Source organism: Lemur catta, chromosome 5, assembly GCF_020740605.2.
Source record: "Lemur catta isolate mLemCat1 chromosome 5, mLemCat1.pri, whole genome shotgun sequence".
Lineage (NCBI taxonomy): Eukaryota > Metazoa > Chordata > Mammalia > Primates > Lemuridae > Lemur > Lemur catta.
The window spans coordinates 109415216-109435174 of NC_059132.1; the positions used below are offsets into that span (position 1 = coordinate 109415216).

General features: G+C 40.0%; 1 long non-coding RNA gene across 9 annotated transcripts in view; it reads left to right on the top strand.

Annotated features, from left to right (window-relative positions):
* LOC123638692 overlaps positions 1 to 19651 on the top strand; it is a 42375-nt gene extending 22724 nt beyond the window's left edge. For 4 of the 9 annotated variants that reach the window (XR_006735446.1, XR_006735448.1, XR_006735442.1 and 1 more), the window contains 4 exons: positions 5873 to 6540; positions 7785 to 7852; positions 8847 to 9267; positions 11205 to 11791. This is a non-coding gene — a long non-coding RNA (uncharacterized LOC123638692). Of the gene's footprint in view, positions 1 to 5872; positions 6541 to 7784; positions 7853 to 8846; positions 9268 to 11141; positions 12336 to 12818; positions 13616 to 18914 lie in introns of those variants that run through there. The other 5 variants (XR_006735444.1, XR_006735443.1, XR_006735441.1 and 2 more) reach the window with 5 other exon arrangements.
* Positions 19652 to 19959: the final 308 nt, after the last annotated feature.

Here is a 19959-nt window from a genome sequence, read left to right on the forward strand (position 1 = left end):
ACTGTCTCAGCCTCCTGAGTAGCTGGGACTACAGGCATGTGCCACCACACCTAATTTTTCTAGTTTTTTGTAAAGAGTCTCGCTCTTGCTCAGGCTGATCTCAAACTCCTGGCCTCAAGTGACCCTCCCATCTGGGCCTCCCAAAGTGCTAGGGTTACAGGCATTAGCCACTGTGCCCAGCCCTATTAGTTTATTTTTTAAAGCAATTTATTCCTATTCCATTTGGGTTCTGGTATTTACCCTTCTGATCAGAAATGAGCCAAGGCAGCACATTGGGAGCCCTTTTATTTATTTATTGTTTAAAATTCAGATGATACTATAGATTCCATTAACTTACTTTAAAGTTGTATTGTTTTTACTTGATAAGGGAAGGAATCTTGTGGATGACGTTCAAAGTTATATCCCTAGTGCTTGGAATAGTGCACATAATAAGTAGACCCCAAATAAGTATTTTTTGGAATGAATAAATCTACATTTTTGCTAGAAGTGTTCGTTAACTGCAAGGTCAACGTGAGTTAATAGTCTGATGTGGTTCTCCCAAAATCCATATTTTAGGCTATAATAATAGAAGTATCAGGTTCAGGAAAAATGGAAGAATATAATTCATTCTACTTTTCTTAGTCTTTTGGGGTATAACATTTAGTTAAATATAGTACCACATGCTAGATAAACAGACATTAATACATTCTATTACAGTGTTTTCCTAGCTTTTTTTCCACCTTGGTGACCCAGAAAATGGCAGTATTTGGAAGATACAAGTGGGTAGAGAAGGCCTTGCTGGGCCAGTCTTGGAGCTGAGGGACTAAAAACACTGTCAAGAACTAACACATTTCTCTTAGGAATCCTTCACTTCTAACACAAGGTGCTGTTTAAACACTGATAATGAAAAAATATTTATATGACAAGTGAGAGAGACTTTTTGTATTCTAAAAAAGCTGCAGTACTCAGGAGAGAGCATCAGGTTGAAGATGGCGCTTTCTCAGCACCAAGGCCATGACACCCAAGACAATGATGATATTTTGGCCCACTTGTGACAGCCTCTTTGGGAAGCTCTACTCTACTGCGTCAGGAGGAAACCCACTGAGGTGGAAGGAGGGACCTTGCAGCCATGGAATTAGTAGTCACACCAGCCACAATTAACCCAGCACCTCCGATGTGAGGCACTTTGCAGACATTAACTCATTTAATCCATTTAACAACTGTATAGGATGGTGTGATTTCCTCTGCTTTCCCATTAAGGAAGCAGAGACTTAGAGAGACTTATTATTACATCCAGTTCTGTGAAAGTGGTTGATGGCAGAGCCAGGTTTTAAATCTAGGACTGACCCCAAATTCCACGTTCTTTTCTCTGCAAGGCAGGAAAGGCTTGTGTGTACATAACTGTCTTCAAGTGTAACAGGACTGTTACAGGGCAAAGAGATGAGAAATCTCTGATGCTCCAAGAGGATGATCTAGTACCTATGAGTGGATCATGAAGCAGGACAGACTCTATTTCAGAATTAGGAAGAAATGACTATCTCACGAAGGCAGGATTCCCCAGCACAGACGGTGTTAAAACAAACGACTACTTCCTAGGGAGTTTTAGAGGAAACTCTTGCTTGGATGACCTCTGACTTTACTTCCAGCTTCCAGTATGATGTTATAAAAAGCATGAGAAAATTATGTTAGAAATGTTGCTTCTTTTCCATGAACTTTCTCAGGAGGGATTTGTCTTTTAGACTAATTGCATGTGGATAAAGATCCCGCTTGCAAGAGAAAAGGCTCAAAATCTCTCCAGAGAGTTTACAACTGCCTTTCTTTGAAGACTGCCTTTCTATTTTGGAGCTTCCAAGACCTGGAAGGAATACATTCATTCTGGAAAATCAAAGCACAGTCTCAAACCTCCAGCACCGGCAGGACTGGAATAGAACAAAGAGGCTCTCTTACTTTCTTCAGTCCTTCCCACAGAGGTGAATGGATGGATGTCAACTAATAAGAAATCTTAGAATCGTTAGATTGCCTTACTTTTGGGAATGGTTGGAGTAATTTTTAATGTGATTTTGTTGTTGTTGTGTGTAAGAGAAAGATTATATTTATTTTCAGATTTCCTCTTGTGTTGTATTGCTTTTTTAGGGGGAAAATGCCCTTTTTATCTTCCCGCCACTTCTTCCATAGAGACACTTTCATTTTCTGCTTTAGAATAGCAACGGCTCTTACACATCAAAGGTTCTCTAAGAAGAATATTTTCGTCCCGGACAGAGCACAGGACAATGGAATAAAGCATTGGCCGCTGAACAGTCAAGAGAAATGGGGGACCAGGCGGTGTCACTGCTGCCACCTCACTTTGTTCTCTTCGTGGTCTGCCTGTCTCTTCTCCTCGTCACTTCTCTAGGCCGGGCAGTCAGTGCCCTGTTGAACCTCCAGTCCTCTGGGGAGTTTGAAATGACTTCAGACCTGCAGCTGTTACCTCCTTGATTCTTCATTCCCCAAACCGAAGGTGATTAAGAGACAAACCTAAACGGTTACAGGGAAGGAAATTGTATTAATAGCTACAGGTGCGATGACCTTCCAGTCACTTGCAAACGATCTCCCTTTTCCTTGGCTGCAGGTACCTTTCATTATAAGGAAGAATAGTTGAAGTCAGAGAGAAAGTCCAGTGGATCTAGACTGCAGATAATTGTCATGAGTAGCATTAATTATTTGTCAAACGAAAGTGAGCACCCAAATATCAATGAAATTTGCTGAAAACTATCTACCCAAATAAAATATCTGTATAATTTAATTCCTGTCCTACCCTTTCTACTATTTTTTAAACGCCAGGTACATAGGTTGTGATCAATAAATGCTTGTTGAAATTAAAAAATAAAATATTATAATTGGGAGATAATGGTAGAGAAAATTATAACTTCTTTGATGTCCGTATTTTGAGACAATCGCTTGATGGGTGAAATCGTTTTAAAACCAAATCCTTTCAGTTCAGTGGATCCATTGGTAAAGATCTAAAATGGACCCAACACATACCTAATTTTTCTTCCTAACAATAGAACCAGTGATATGTTTTCTCCTTTGATGAGCCCAGAAAATGACACGTGTTTAGGAACACACACCCAGGATGCAGACTGCTGGGACCCCGCTCCCTCACCTACCAGCTGCATCACATCGGACAAGTTTCCTACCTAGGTTCCCTCCTCTGGACCATCTTCCTTCACCTTTAAGTTGGTGAGACTGATAGGGTTGTTGGGAGGATTAAATGGGATAAATCTTGTAAAGTATTTAACACAGTGCCTGACACATTGCATTAAATGAATGCTAACTCTTATTTAATCTATCAGTATGTAGATTTAAAGGAAGTATATACATAGGGAAGCATAATACTAATAAATAAAAAGGTAATTTGGCTGCCTTTCATATCCTAAATTTTTAAAATATGTGCACTTAAATTTTTTTGAGATTTTGGACTACTGTGTTCTGTTTTTCTATTTTTGTACAGGCTTCAATACTTATTATAGGAAAATAAACTAATAAATACCACTTACTGTGTATCATTTTTCTATTTTTATACATGCATCAATACTTATAGGAACATAAACTAATAAATACCACTGTATTAAATATCACTCTACAGAAATATGTACAAAATGATTAAATGATTTGTTAAAGTATTATCAAACCTAGGCTATTAAAATTTTTCTCCATAAAAATATTTTTTATGTTTTAAACACATACACTATCTTTAAAAAGTAGTCACTATCTTTTATTCAGCACTAGAACCTTTATTGTTCTAAAATCTGGAGACACGGTGCTGCTGCCGTTGAAGTTTGCAAGTGGATTGACAAGTGCTTATAAGAAGCACAGGCATAGTTCAGAATATTATCCTGAAAGGTAAAAAAAACACTACGTAAATAGAGATGGAAATCTTTTTATATTGAGCTGACAGTTCTGTATCTTAACATTAACAATCTTCCAGACACGAAAGTTATTCAAGTTCAAGACAATCCCTGATGAATTAGTTCGATTGCCATGATATGGGCCAAAGAGTAAAGTTACACAACCTCATTCAGAGAGCGATGTCATTTTTCACTAATGTTCTGACTCCTTCAGTTAGATTTACACTGGGGTGTTTTTTTTTTCTTCTAACAACATTTAAATTTAACTTCTTGTTCTCCTTTCTTATTACTTGTTTTTCTCTAGCATGATTTTTATGCCTTCAGGTGCGAATGAATTATTTATGCACTCATATGATTTTCTTTCTACATCTCCATGCTGTGTTTTAAGTGCAAAGTTATGAAGGAATATTAAATAAGAGGAGAGTAAAACCAAGGGAAATACAATATAGCCATGTGCGTGTGTACTGATAATATCAACCATCAAGTATTACTGGACTCAGCCAATTAAAACAAATATACGATATTCTGTAACTGCCTTCGCCAGTTGTTTATTTTATATCACCCTAAGGTGAGATTATTTCCTAGGAGACATCATTCTGTAATATAACCCTTTCTCACCTCTAATCTCCCTAGCCCCCCTGCTTCCCCAAATACCAGGTAATTTTACTAAATGATAATGCATTTTGTTAGCAGTGTGGGGAAAGGGACTAAATGAATGTTGGATCATCTATTGTGCCAGTGGATAAATTACAAAGTGCCATTTCTCCAAATCAAATGCATTTGCAAATCAAACCCTGCAGTAGCTGCAAAAAGCAGACATTGCTAGACTCATATTTTACGTTCATTTTAAGTCATAAATCTTTAGAATGCCTTAGAATGAATGTAAAAAGTCATAAATCTTTAGAATGCCTTTAATTTCACAAATACAATTGTGTGTCTCTTTCCTTGCCATTCACAGACAGGGAGAGAGTTTGCCACGTGTGCACTATTCTATCCTACCAATTCATATCCGCAACAGGCCTTTCTCAAAGACCCATCTCTCCCTTAATCTTCTCCAAAAGTCATAAAATCATGCTTCTTCTATGACAGACAGACAGTCTTAGGCTGAAATCCCCAACTTTGCATTTTCATCTTCAAAATCTCCTCTCTGTAGGGAGTAAGGTCCCTTCTTGGTTCTCAAGTCAGAAAAAATAGAAATGGCGTTTCAAGTCTAACTTGATCTTATGTGTCTTTTTTATCACTCAACAAATGTTTCTTTCTTCTAACCTCACAGTTTGCCATAAAATTCTTGTGTTAAAAATTATACCTCATCCATCAAAAGTTAGAGATCAAAAAAAGTGCCTATCAGGGCCATTGCGAAGCCATCTGCTGGCTTTCAGCTGGCTTCTAAGAAGTTGCAAAGTAAAACCTTTTATTGGCGTGTAGCATTAAGAAAATGAGGCCGTGGGGCATTAAGTCAACTACAACTGTGATTTTTTTCCCTCTAATAACTAAACCTGCTGCAATATATCTCAAGAAATCTTCTATTTCTTTTTCTTTGGCAGTGTTTCAGAAGTCATGTAAAATGACTTCTAAAACAATTGTGCAGTAATGTGGTCAGAGAGGTGTGCTTAGAGTCTGAGAATCCAGAATGAGCTTGCCATGTAATCTTTGACAACTCTCGTATTCTCTTAGTGTCCTGAGAGTGGATTTCTCTTTCTGTAAAATATACACTGCTTTTTATCTACCACAGCAGCAACAGAAAAAAAAAAATCTTTGAGAACTCTCTTAGTATAGTGTTTATTTTTTTTGAAGGATCACAACTTCATTAACTTTCAGATACTATCTGTGTTGTGGCTTCATTTTTCAGTCCCTTGCACCCACTATTTTAGCTACTGACATTATTCCATATTATTTTTGACATCAATATAAAAATTAGCTCCTAAATAGCTACTGCAGGTCTTTATGGTTTTTTTTTAATGTAATATCCCTAAAAAGCAGTTTATTTTAACTCCCTTCTTTTCTAGATGGTTCATGTTGGAAGACATACTTTCTAAACTCTTCTCAAGTGACAATAAAATGGACTAGTTGATAAACCTTTCTGCAAACAGATTTTCAAAACTCCTATCGATCCACTGTGCTTTCATGTTAAAGGAAGAATGGAAACCTCAGCTCTGAAACAAGATAACTTCAGCTCCAGGGCCGAGGAGGCCAGCCGGCAGCTGGGTCGTTTTGATATCAGAAGGATTTCAAAACCGTCCCCCTGTGAAGGATGAATTATACACCCACACTGGGGCATCAACATGGCAGTGCTAAGAAGCCAGACACCGACCGAACTCTGCAGGGCCTGCAGGTCACTCCTGTGACAGAACAGCTTAGTTATTCTCACTGAAGTGTTGTGCCAAGCCCCAGGGTCTGTGGTTCTACACTGACCCGGTGGTCAGAGCAAGGACATTTTCTTGTCCCTCCAGACACGGACAAGAGGGGAGACCTGAAAGTACATACACCTCACAGTTACATCCGGATACTTTTAATATTCTGATGGGAATAAATTACCCTGAGTCTGCCCACGATGGTTATTTTGGCTTTGACAACTGAAGCTCTGTGGATGGATCCCATAAATCTCTACTTCCATCAGTGGAGATCAAAATATTCATGTAAATTCTCTGCAGAAGTTCAGTTCAAACCTATTCAGGTAAGGACCAATGTTATTTTTAGAGAAAGCACAGGGACTTGAAAAGGTGATTGTCAAGGGCTTTCTTTTTACAAACTGCCCGCCTGTGACCGAGGGGTAGGGCGAGAACACATGTGAGCAGGGTAGTGGCTCACTTGTTTCCCGCGACTTCATTTTCCGTGACTTCTCAGCAGCTGTGGCCACAGAAGTGACTTTAGGCATTTTAGGAGGGGTGGAGCACGTATTGGTAAATAAATCCTCTTCCCCCACACAGTATGGGCTACGTGAAAATTGTTGCTTTCTTACCCTTTCAAGGTTTTTGTGAAATTGCTCTCGGATTGAGTTTCTTTGTTGTTGTTTTGTTTTCACAATTTGGGGCCTGCAGAGCTCAAAGAGGTGGTCTCCTTTGTACTGCACTAAGAGATGCAAGTTATTGCCATTGTGTGGTGTGTTGTTTAAAAAGCTTCCTAACAAATGTATACCTCTCGTTTTACATTTGTGTTAAGTCTCTTAATACTAACAGTAAATGCAAAACAGGTGCTGAAAAGAGCCCAAAGCAATTATAGCCGAGATGACACATCAGCCGTTGTTATAATGACTTGACAATTAAGGGTTAGCTGAAAATCTTGTTAAATTCGGGAGACTGCTCAGTGTCATCAGCATCTCGCAGAGGTGCCACAGTTAAGCCGACCTGCCTTGCTTTGTCGTGACTCAACTGAAAACGCCCTTAGGATTAATGTTTCCCCGTTTCCCAGCTTGCTCATTTTACCGAATGACGTGATTATGTGACTCTGGTGAGTTTTGACTTGCCTTCTGTTAAGAGGTTTATTTTTATGTGTTTTCTATTATATGCTGCTTACCCCCGGCTTAAGCCATAAATGAGATTACACATTTTGTAAACTATGCCCAAGTCACATATGTCTTTATTTCATGAAATTATATGGACCGTATCTACTGTTATCCTTTTTATTGTCAATGCTGAAATACTATTTTGGGGGAAGGTCACAAAACAAACCCAAAATCAGTTGAAAATTCTCCCAAAGACTCAAAATGCCAAACTAGTTTTTACCAATATCGATTTATAGAAGGGTAGAAGTTCAGTTTGACTGCTTCTTCCAAACGCCAGCATCCCAGTTAGCTTCAATCCTTTTATTCCCTTCCTTATTTTTTTTTAATTTGTCTTGGATAAGATTTCAGTTACACGTGTACTGTTCCTGCCTTCACTTAGAGGCTGTAATTAAGTCTTCTGTTTGTTCTGACTGCAGCTCATTTCTGGCATTGGATAAGAACTAAGATCTTGCTTCTCCGGGCTCTTCCCTCAATAAAAGTGGAGGTAACAGTGAAATGATTACCAGCTTTGCTGATGTGAATTATAATACACATGACAAAACAAATTCACTTTAATATAAAATGGGATGTAGAATTTTATGTCATCAGCCACTTGTCAGGCCAACCCACTTACAAATTCTGAAATAGCTTTTAACCTTTGCATTCATGTTTCTTTTCATTTCCATTCTCAAAAAAAAAATACATCAAATTTCAAGTGACATGCCCTTTCTTGGGTTTACGTATGCTTTCACTTCTTAAAAGCAATGAATATACTCTGTTGAAAGTATTGCTTTACTTCTTCCAGTCTAGTTTTTTAAAGGTCAGAGTTACATTCAATTCTGCATGTTCTAGAACTAGATCATGGGAAAAATACTCTTCTTCCTGGTTACTTGTATGCAACCTAAGAGTCATCCTCCTCATTATGAAGGAGTAAATGGGGCATTGGAAAAATAAAACTGACCTCATCATCTTAGGCATGGCACAAAATTAGATGCATAGTGAATATTTAAAAAATACTGGGCCGGGCACGGTGGCTCATGCCTGTAATCCTAGCACTCTGGGAGGCCGAGGTGGGTGGATCACTCGAGGTCAGGAGTTTGAGACCCGCCTGAGCAAGAGCGAGACCCCATCTCTACTAAAAATAGAAAGAAATTATCTGGCCAACTAAAATAATATATATAAAAACAAAATTAGCCGGGCATGGTGGCGCATGCCTGTAGTCCCAGCTACTCGGGAGGCTGAGGCAGTGGGATTGCTCTAGGGTTCCTTTGAATGGCATCAGTCTCTGCAAGTGCACTTAAGTTGTGGCCAGTTATACAAAACAGTTTATGCAGATTGTGACTTTTTGCTGTTGTCGGAGGTATTCTGTTTTCTTCACTTTCTCAAACACGTGCTAAGATTGCCAGTAAATTGCTGAAGAGTTCTCATTTCTCTGTGTAATACATACATTGCTCTCCATCAACTCAATTTCTCTGTCTCGTTTGTTTTCCTCTTTTAAGTATAAGAGGAATTTGTGAGCCTCCCAATCCTTTCCTGGGCATGGAAGTTTCAGCCTGCATGAGCCTACCACCATCTCGCATGCAGACAGCCCTCTCTCGTGTCGCTGGCATTCCGCGTGTCTTGGCTGCCACCGTAGCCTCTGTATCTTGGCACATCCAGTGACCTGACTCCCGTCTTTTCTTCGTGCTGGAGAGAATGGGATGGAGAAACTTCTTTCTTTCTTCCCTTTAGCCTCTTCAACAGGAAAACATCAGATGACATGTAGTGTGCAAATTTTGTCGAAAAACAGCAACAGTCATAACAGGAAAATCAACATGAACATTTATTGCTCACCTACTATATACACCATTAACTATGCTGAGTGCTTTACTGCATCTGAACAACTCTACGAATACGCATTATTATGGTGCCTATTTATAGGTGAGTACACCACGTCTTAGGGGGATGAAGCGACTTGCTGCAGGTGACAAGGCTAGTTAATGGTAGAACAAGGATTTTAACCTAGGCTGTCTCACCAATGCTTTTAACCACCGCCAAGATTCAAGTTCTCAGTAGCCTGAATTTTCTTCATACATTTGAAGGAAATGACCGGAAGGTTCGGGCTTTCTCAACGTAAGTGTCCGTGGATAACTTCTGCCTGCCCTCTGGACTTGCTCTACGTCCCTCTGCTCCACTTTGGGCACCAGGAAGATGACCTTATTACATCAATGGCCCCTTTGTCCTTTGGCCCAAGGATAGGCTTAGCTGGGCATTGGAGGGAGGAGGGGTAGGGACGTGGCTCCCTGTGCGTGTCACTGCCTGCTAGCCGCGTCCTGTCCCCACAGTGCCATGCTCCTGTCGAATGGCCCTTCCCACACAGCCTCTCTGTCCCTGGGTTCTGGTGAGCACTCCTCCTGTCACCACTTCACACCTAGGGGTGGTCACACCTGCCGTACCTGCCCCAGGGAGTGCACTAATCCCTGTGCTTTCTCTACACCCTGCCTGCACCTCTGTTAATAGGCTCTTCGCTCAACTTCCCTTGCATTTTCCTGCTATGAGTATGCCATTTGTTTCCTGCTGGGACCCTAATTGATGCAGTCCCTTTGGGTGTTCCCCCCTTCCTGACCTGGTTCTACTGCAGTGCACACCCCTGCCTCACTTGGCTCCCTCCCTGCCACAGGAGGGGAACATTTCAGTCTTGGGATCATTCCTAAATGCTGCAGTGTCCCGTGGGGCTCTGCCCGGTCTGGAGGACCCAGGGAGGGAGGGAGGCAGGGGGTCCTTCAGTTCTGGCTCAGTTTTCCCACCTGGGAGGCTGTGAGTCTGCCGGTGCCTCAGTGACTAATTACAGCTCTCAAGGACATACAGTAATTATTTTCTCAGTGACAACATGGACTAACCTAAAGAAAGACGTGTCTCTCCCTAGCAGGGCTTGGCCCACACCTGCAGGAACACTGGGTCTTTGTCATGGGGCCTAAAATCTTTGGATTCAGATTCTTTTCTGTTCTGCGGGAGCCCTGGCTGTATGAGCGAAAGACCGTAGCAGCCTTAGTGGCTCCCCGGAGACCCTTAGCAATTGTAACGGAATTACTTCGGTTCAGAATGGGGGAGCTGCTCACCGGTTTAATCTCATTCATAAGTAAATCGAAATTTGTAGTCTCACTTCATTGGAGTTGTCTTTCCCTTTCACAATTTCCTTCAAAATTCTGAATACAGAAGTAAATACAGAGTCCTAGGGTTGATGTTCAGAGAGGTGCGTTTCAGATTTTGAAGGGTCAAGAAGTCTTCTCGCAGGAAGTGACGGGTGTTGGCCAGGCCAGGAAAGGATTTTCTAGGTGGAAGGAATAGAATGTGCAAAAGCACAGAGGCAGGAGAAAGCAGGAGCAACCGAGGGGACTGGACATGGGAGTGGGTGATTCCTGGAGTTTATCTGGCACAAACACAGGTACCAAGGGTGAGAGAGCAGGTCTGGTGTCATTAAGGCCACATCAGTCGTGCATAGCTGGCATCTGTTCCGTCCAGTTATTGCATAGGGTGATCAACTGTCCCGCTTTGCCCAGAACAGTCCCAATTTTAACACTGAAATCCCCATGTCCCAGGAAACCCCTTAGTTCCAGACAAACTAAAGCAGTTGCTCACCCTATGTTGTTACAGCAATTTTTAAATATTTTGAACATCATATTGTATGTGATGTATATGCACATTGCACCATATGTAATGTATTATACACACAGACATGCACACACATATTCCTGGGTCCTTCTTTTACAAAGTTATATCTTTAATAGTACTCTTGCTCTTTTCGTTTTGAGCAGGACTTCTAACAAGATACTGCATTCTTGTGTATCATCTAAGATAACCTCCTCTCACCTCAACAGTGTGAAGTATTTTTCCATACGTGGAGTCTCTGAGGCATCTTGAACCTTCCTTTCCCGCAATCGGATGAGTTCCCCTCGAGGATCTTTGAAGAACTCACTTCAGACTCTTCTGCTTAGAGGAAATTCCTTTTTAGCCTCAGAAGATAGCTGGCTGTATTAAAGAAGTGCTGCTATGACTGGAATGTTTGAAGACTGTTCCAGAAATTGTGGCTTCGTTTTCGTTTTAATTTTAGTCCCTGAATTGTGTATTTAATATAGACCAATTTGCAGGAATAGCAGATCTCCCAGCTGGTTTCCGCGGCGGGCGGCAGCATCCTGTCTGCTGCTCTCCGAGCCCAGCAGCTGTGCCTCGAATCTGCTCCGCAGACAGCTGCCTTGCACTGGGCCCTGCCGGAACGCTTTCGTCCTCAGCTGCCACACCTGGGAGCCCGGGATGTCACTGAACGGACCAGACCACGTGGGGCACACCCCAGAGAAGTCTGCCGTCTCCTTCCTTCACACATCTGAAACTTACAGACGTTTGCAGATGAGTTGCCAAAATTTGAATGTCTATATTGAATTGTGACAGTAAAGGCATATTCCGTGTTTGGAAAGTGTCTTATTGAATACTCTGTTACAAGCCAGAGCATTCTTCTGTAACTCTGTGAGGTCTGGACACTGTTTCCAAGCTTGCAGAGTTGTGGTCATTATTATTACTTTCGTCTTTTTGGAAAATCAGCTTTGGAAACAGCAGGATGAGCAACCACGCAGGTTCACGTCCCAGGGAGTGCCTTTCATGCTCCGCTCTTGTCCCCAGAGTCACATCTTCTCTGCCTTATCTTAGCCTTTGCCAAGTCCACACCGACAGAAAACGTGATAGAAAGTTCCTTCTGCTCCTGTTGGGCATTAATGAGTCCATTCACCGGGTGGTCACTGAGCCCCTCCCCCGTGCCAGGTCCTGACAGTGGTGTCCCTGCCTCTGCTGCCTGGCTGTGGGTGGCAACTTCAGACCATCTTGGGAGGCGTATTTTGGGGAAGATATGAGGCAACCCACAATACGTAGTTCTAAGTTCTATCCCCATTTTTCAGTGTTTTGAGGAGGAAACCTGTACAGGATCATGAAAAAAGTAGCTGCTTTCTTTCCATGGAGCAGTAAGTGTATTTTTAGAGTTTAAAAGGGATTTGGGGGCCGGGCGCGGTGGCGCACGCCTGTAATCCCAGCACTCTGGGAGGCTGAGGCAGGAGGATCGCTCGAGGTCAGAAGTTCGAGACCAGCCTGAGCAAGAGCGAGACCCCATCTCTACTAAAAAAATAGAAAGAAATTAGCTGGACAACTAAAAATATGTAGAAAAAATTAGCCGGGCATGGTGGCACATGCCTGTAGCCCCAGCTACTTGGGAGGCTGAGGCAGGAGGATCGCTTGAGCCCAGGAGTTTGAGGTTGCTGTGAGCTAGGCGGACGCCACAGCACTCTAGCCCGGGCAACACAGCGAGACTCTGTCTCAAAAAATAAATAAATAAATAAAATGAAAGGGACTTGGCGGTCCCGTGGTGCTGCTCTCCCAAGGCTCTTCTCTCTGTTTCCACTGGCTTTTACACGTCTGTGGTTACCGGCCTCTCTGCTTTTCCCTGTCAGTCCTGGAAGGCCGGGTTGTGTGAATCGTAGTACGTCCAACACTGAGTCAGTACCAGGTGTGCAAAAGATGCTCCAAAGTGGCTTGATAAATGATTGCAGGAAGGAACAGTCCCGGACAGGTAAGTGATCTGTTCAAGGTCAAAAACTAGTTGATGGCAGCTGCTGTGCGATTTCTTTGTGTGCCTCGGGAACATGTAACTAGGACCACAGGCCTGGCAACGACAAGGCCCGAAGTCAGCCCGACCGCGGCTGGGGAAAGGTGTGAGTCAGACAGACAGACAGGTCTGGGCGGACCAGCCCAGTCACCGTGAATTATTGCCTCCTTATTATGAAAGCACCTGACAAATCGGGGCTTTATGGGTGGAGTTGAGCAAAATGAAAAGCAAATAAATGCCTGGTCTAATCTGGGAAAGACGCAGGAAGAATTCTGAAGAAAATTGACGCTCGGCATTTTTCTAATCAGAGGGTTAGGGAGAGAAACCTTGCTTAATCTCATGAGAATTTTGATGATACGATGCCATTTTTGTGGAAAAGTCTTTTATATATACATATGACAGATTGTGAAAGGGTATAGATAATGAGTTCTTACTAGAGGTTGTCTTGGGGGATGGAATTATGAGGCACTTTGGCTATTTTTTAATTCTATTCATTCTTCTTTAATTAGTAAAAACAATAAAAATGCCAGAAAACTATAGATTTATCTATTTTTTTCCCTTTGAAATTTTAAAAAGATAATTAAAATTTTTAAAGTACTGCATTTAAGCAAACACTTATTGGGGCATCTACTATAAACATAAGCTCAGTACTGTGTGTGAGAAATTTTTTGTCAAAAATGCTGATGGAGGCTGGGCGCAGTGGCTCATGCCTGTAACCCTAGCACGCTGGGAGGCCAAGGCAGGAGGATTGCTTGAGGTCAGGAGTTTGAGACCAGCCTGAGCCAAGAGCGAGCCCTTGTCTCTACAAAAAAATAGAAAAATTAGCCAGGTGTTGTGGCTCTCACCTGTAGTCCCAGCTACTCAGAAGGCTGAGGCAGGAGGATGACTATATCCTAGGAATTTGAGGTTGTAATGAGCTATGATGATGCCATGGCACTCTAGCCGGGGCAACAGAGCAAGACCCTGTCTCAAAAAAAAAAAAAAGTTGATGTACAGAAGAGATATAAATATTGCACTGTGAGAATGTGGGGGAGGAAGGAATGTGGGAGGGGATGGACTTAGTAATGGCTTCAAGCAAAAGGTGACATTGGACCGAAGGCTTGGAGCTCACGGAGGATTTTCTTAAGAAGTAAATGTGGACGGTTTCTCCTTCCAGGTGGAGAGAACAGCACCAACACTATAAAAATGTGACAGCTCACAGTTCTTTTGGGACAGGATAATAGATTTGTGTGACTGAAGCACATTCTCTTGAGTGAGGAAAAGCAGTGTTGGATGTAGCAAGCTTTGAATGTCATGCTAAAAAGCCTGGCTACTCTGCAGGGATTAGGGAGCTAGAACAAGCTTGGTGGTGAGGGAAGAGATGTGATTTTACTTTTACAGCTGAATATTTTTTAAAAAATTACATATTGTTTTGTAACTGCTTGCTCCACCCCACTTATTAATATTTTTGGACATATTTTCATATCAATAAATATAAACATATATTATTTTCAATTGCAAAACAGTATCCTATTACAAGGAAGTATAATTTATTTAATCAATAAATTCTGGTAACTATTGAGTAGCAAGATAACTAACTTCACAAATTCTTTAGATAAGTTTAAATTAGTTCAAATATTTAGGTTGTATAAACAACAGTCCCACAAGCATCATTTTAAGTATACCTCTGTCTTCTTATCTAGTTACTAATATTTCCTTTGGACTGCTTTTTGGAAGTATACTTGCTAGTTCCTTTCTAAGACTTCTAATTTTTCTCTTACACTTCAGAAATTCCTTCCACAACTGCAAGAGCTTATCAATGTTCACATTTATTAATGCCTAATTTGAATGTTTTCATTTTATATAAATAAATCTTTAATATATCTTTATTTTGTAATATAACATGAGATGAGGAATCTAACTTAATATTTAAAAGATATTTTGCCAGTTTTCTTGCTGACTATTGAAGATTCTGTTCTTTCCCTACTATTTTGGGAGACTTTCTTTTATCAAATTCTAAATTCTTATATACATACACGTTAGATTTAATTTTTGGATATGGTATTTATTCCATCCATTTATTCTGGATGCAGTACCACAATGCTTTGATTTTTATAACTTTACAATAGATTTAACACACAATCAGGAAATATCCCCGTATTCTAGCTAGCTTTAGGTGGTTTCCCATTTGTGCTATAGGAATTCCTCTCTGTAAGCCTCAACTTTTAGTAAAGGCCTTCACACCAATAGCCTTATGCGGGTGGTATGCTCAGGAATGATGGGATTGGGATGCCCGCCTGAAAAAGCTGATTCCAGAAGAGGAATGATCATCCATAAGGGGATGATCAAGGAAAGGCTGGAAAGTTTAGAAAAATTGAAGATGGCATTATATTGGAAGGAAAGAGTGAATCCAGATGCCTCCAGTCCTTGAAGACCTAAAGCTTATATACAGTATACATTTCATGTATATATGCAATATATGTGTTTATTTTTAACACAGTAGTATTACACTGTATTCACAATTCTATATCCTACTTCATAAAAATTAACATTATTTTAGAGGCAGTCCCTCTAAATATATATTTTTATCCTTTATAAACTTTATTTTTATCGATTGCATAATATCCCAGCTGTGGATGTCCCATGATGTCATCATGAGTTGTAAAGTCTCATAATAACACGTCATTACTAATTAATGTCTCACAGAACTCAGTTATAGAGGAATAATTTGGAAGTATTAGAAAGTGACAGAGAAAAGATATTTCTCTCTGTGCCTAGAAAATATAGTGCTTGACCTAAATTGTTTGACGCGATGGTTTTCAGATTTATCTGGATATTTTGTAGATTCTGTCCTGAGAGTTAAATGTGCTTGAGTAGCTCTTGCTAACTTATAGGTTCACCCTGGTTACTTACCTTCTCTAACTGCTTTTCAGTAATCAGCACAACGCGAGTACTGTTTGATCCTTGTTCTCTACATCAGAGACGTTGATGTTTTATTGCATTGTTAGGCGTGGCCTCACCAGCATGACTCAGGAGGCACTTTTGTCTTTATATAAGTGTATGTTTAAGACATTTAACTTAATGATCCTGCATGGGAGCATTATCAAAAAAAAGTTTTCTTCATTCCCTGAAATCTTATATTTTATAACTTGTTTTTAAAAATGGAAGAGATTTTAAAGATAAATACGACCAAAGTTCAAACAGGTCAGTGATCTGCATAATTTAGGATGAGAACACAGGTCTTTGGGCTCTAAGTTCAATGATTATTATTATTTCTTTTTTTGAGACAGAGTCTCACTTTGTTTCCCGGGCTAGAGTGAGTGCCGTGGCGTCAGCCTAGCTCACAGCAACCTCAAACCCCTGGGCTTAAGCGATCCTCCTGCCTCAGCCTTCCGAGTAGCTGGGACTACAGGCATGCCTCACCATGCCTGGCTAATTTTTTCTATATATATTTTTAGCTGTCCATATGATTTCTTTCTATTTTTAGTGGAGATGGGGTCTCGCTCTTGCTCAGGCTGGTCTCAAACTCCTGAGCTCAAATGATCCACCAGCCTTGGGCTCCCAGAGTGCTAGGACTATAGACGTGAGCCACCGCGCCCGGCCCAATGATTATATTTGTCAAACTCTCCTTTAGTCCACTGAGTCATCCTTGCATGCCTTGTATAAACCCCACTTAGGCATGGAGTGATGGACTTTATATGCTAATATCATTTATTATTTTTAATCTATATTTACAAGTGATTTAGACCTATCTTTTTATATTGTGTTTTCAGTTTTGGTATCAAAATTAGCTGCCACAGTTTTCATATTTTTCTATGTTCAGGATTGGTTTATGTGGCACAGAAATGATCTGTTATTTTTTATTTATTTATTTTTTTGGTGGTCTTAACCTTAAAACATCCTAGTCCTGATATATTTTTAGTTGTATCTTTAAAAATTATTTTATGGTTATTTATATATTAAGGTTTTTACCAGCTTTTGGTCATAATATGTAGGGTCTAGATTTTTAGGTTTATTGAAGCAAAATTATTCTTCTTTATGTTTTCTTATGATTAAAACAATCTTGTCTATATCTTGTCTTTTCTCTGATTTTTGTGTCAAAAGTTTATTTTATTGTCCTTTCCAAAATATTAGCTTTTCTTTATATTGAGAGAAAGAGTGGAGGAGGAGGAAGAGGAGGAGGAAAGAGGAGGAAGAAAAGGAGGAGGAAGAGGAGAGACAGAAAGAGAGAGAGATAACTAATATAAATTAGAACAAATTTATTACCGTTTTTTGGCCTACTTGGTCAGTCTATTTCTATGAGAGATGTATCATGTTCTCACATTATAATTGTAAACTTTTCAATTTATTATTGATTTTTCTGATAACTTTCATTTTATAGGTTTCTCAGCTTTCTGTTTTTAAAAACTCTTTGGATTTTTAAATTTTATCTTTAATGTTCTGAAATTCCTTCGTGGATATTTTTCAATTCCTGCTTTAAATTTGTAGAGACATCAGTTCTGGGTAATTTTCTAACAATTTTTGTTTTGTTTCCTGATTCACTAATTACGTCCTCAGCTACGCCCATTCTGCTATCAATTGAGTTTTTAATTTGCCAATTATGTTTTAAAATTTTCACCGATGCTATATATTCTTAAATCTGTGAATATAATGATTGGGTAGTCAAAGCTGAGAGGAAAACCAAATAGCATGTTAGATTTAGGTTATAAAATATCCCTCTGCATGCTTTCTACGCATTTAAAATTAGTCTACGTCTTTCTTTCACTCTTAGTCATGTTACACCCTTGTTGCCTTCTGCAGCTCAGTGTTTTCACATAGTTCAAATTTTGAATGAAGGGAAAAAAAAAACACGTGGGGTGTGTGTGTGAGAATGTGAAAGTCTGGTTTAATGTCTATGCACATATAAATATGTGGTATTTACAGTCAAGGAATAATTTAGATACATAAACCTTGTTTGAGAATTTATATTTCTGCAAGAGTTTTAAAAAAGTGCTGTTTATCAGGTACAATTCTACAATGTTGTCTGAGACTGACTCACATAATTTAATCATCTACTGAGGCCAAACCATTCACGATTTTCCCAAAGTAGCCACCGGTACCTAAGGGATCCAAAGAGATGAGGGAAGCTAAATATATACTGCTTCCTTTAGTCTCATATCCTGTTTCTCCTTTCTTCTTCAGGATTCATTTTCAGATGCAGGCACATAATTGCACGCTAATTTTCAAAATTGTATATTCATATCTGCTTCATACCATGTTTTTAGAGAATGACTCTAAATACACGAATGCATTTACAAGAATTACTTACATGTTTGTATAGGATCATGAGGACATAAAATGCAATGAGAAGAAATACATTTACTAGCCTGCATGGTTTATTTTAACCTTGAGGTTTCTCTCCTACCTTATAAACAAGCAGCTCTCCTTCCTCCTGGGTCCCCTTAACTTAAATATTTGAATGTGCTCTGAGGTTATCTTATTCCCACTACCTGTCATTGAGTGCTGAGCTCAAACACTGCCTATTTTACTCTTAAGTACTTTAATTTAAATTTGCAAGTAATTATTACCCATTCATTTGTAAATGCACATTTCTTTAAGTGCAAAAATCACACTCAAGTGAATCAGTTTATGTATAAATGTAAACAACCTTAGAATAAAGGAAATCTAAATTAACCAGTCTTGTATTAGCTTTAATACGAACATCTCACACGTATATTTGAGGCTGCAACATTCCTACTACAACCTAACAACTAAAAATAACTACCTGTGTGCTTGAGGGTAAGTTATGACTGTCATGAGAACCATAATTCCGAATCTGATATTTGTGGGCATAAATCTGAGCTGTGATTCTGCCTAAGCCTTTAACTTAGGCAAAATGTTTTGGAGGCATGTTTGCATGTTGTAATAATAGCATTTGGCCTGACTCTGAGCTATTGAAATTGCCATCTAATTTTTTTTCCAGATATAGCTGTGTAAGAAGATGTTTCCTGGCATAGCACACCAACTTGGCATCACCACCGATCAGCATGAGTATGGCTTGAATTGCAGTATCAATAGAGAGAGAAAGAAAGACTGAGTGGTCTTTGATGCTTTGAACTCTTCTAGGTGAAAGAAATGAAGAAAGAAGAGAAATAACGTCTTGGAGGTCTTTATATACTATTTGCTTAAAGATAGTATTTATTTTAGGAACAGCTCTGAGCATAATTAGAAGTGTCTTTCTGTTGTGTTTTGAGAATTTAGAGGATCTAGCTGTGGCCCTAGAAAAAAGGTTCCAACACCAGCAGTGTCCTGACCTTTGAGATGAGGTAATAATACTCACCTTTCAGAGTTTTGGTAAAGATTAGACATGATAATCTGGGTAAGGTGCTTAGCACACAGTCTATGCCTGCCACACGTAGGTACTTCACACAGAGTGGTTAGTATTGTTGAAGAAACTGAACCAAAGCAAGAGAATAATGGTTACCAAAGGAGACATGAGCCAAGTTTGGGTCAATCCCATGTGTGAATTATGACGAACAAAGCTTTAAAGATTGTCTGCAGGCAAAATCACATTGAAAAATAAGCATGATTGAGGGTGGAGAAAAACATTAGTATTTATTTGAGCCATCACTTTTTGTTGAGCACTGTCTAGGTATATTAGCTATCCAGTGCTGCAAAACAAAGTAGCACAAAACTTAGCATCTTAAAACAACACCGTCTTAGTCCATTTTCTACTGTTACAAACAGAATACCACAGACTGGGTGATTTGTAAAGAAAAGAAATCTATTTCTCACAGTTTTGGAGGCTGGGAAGTCTCAGAGCGAGATGCCAGCATCTGGCAGGGGTCATCCCATGGCGGAAGGTGGAAGTGAGCACATAAGACAAACACACCAGGGGCTGGACTCATTTAAAACAACCCACTCTTGTGACAGAGAACCTGCACCTGGAATAATGGCATTAATCCATTTGTAATGGCTCTGCCCTCGTGACCAGTCACCTTATTAGACTCCATCTTCCAGCACTGTTG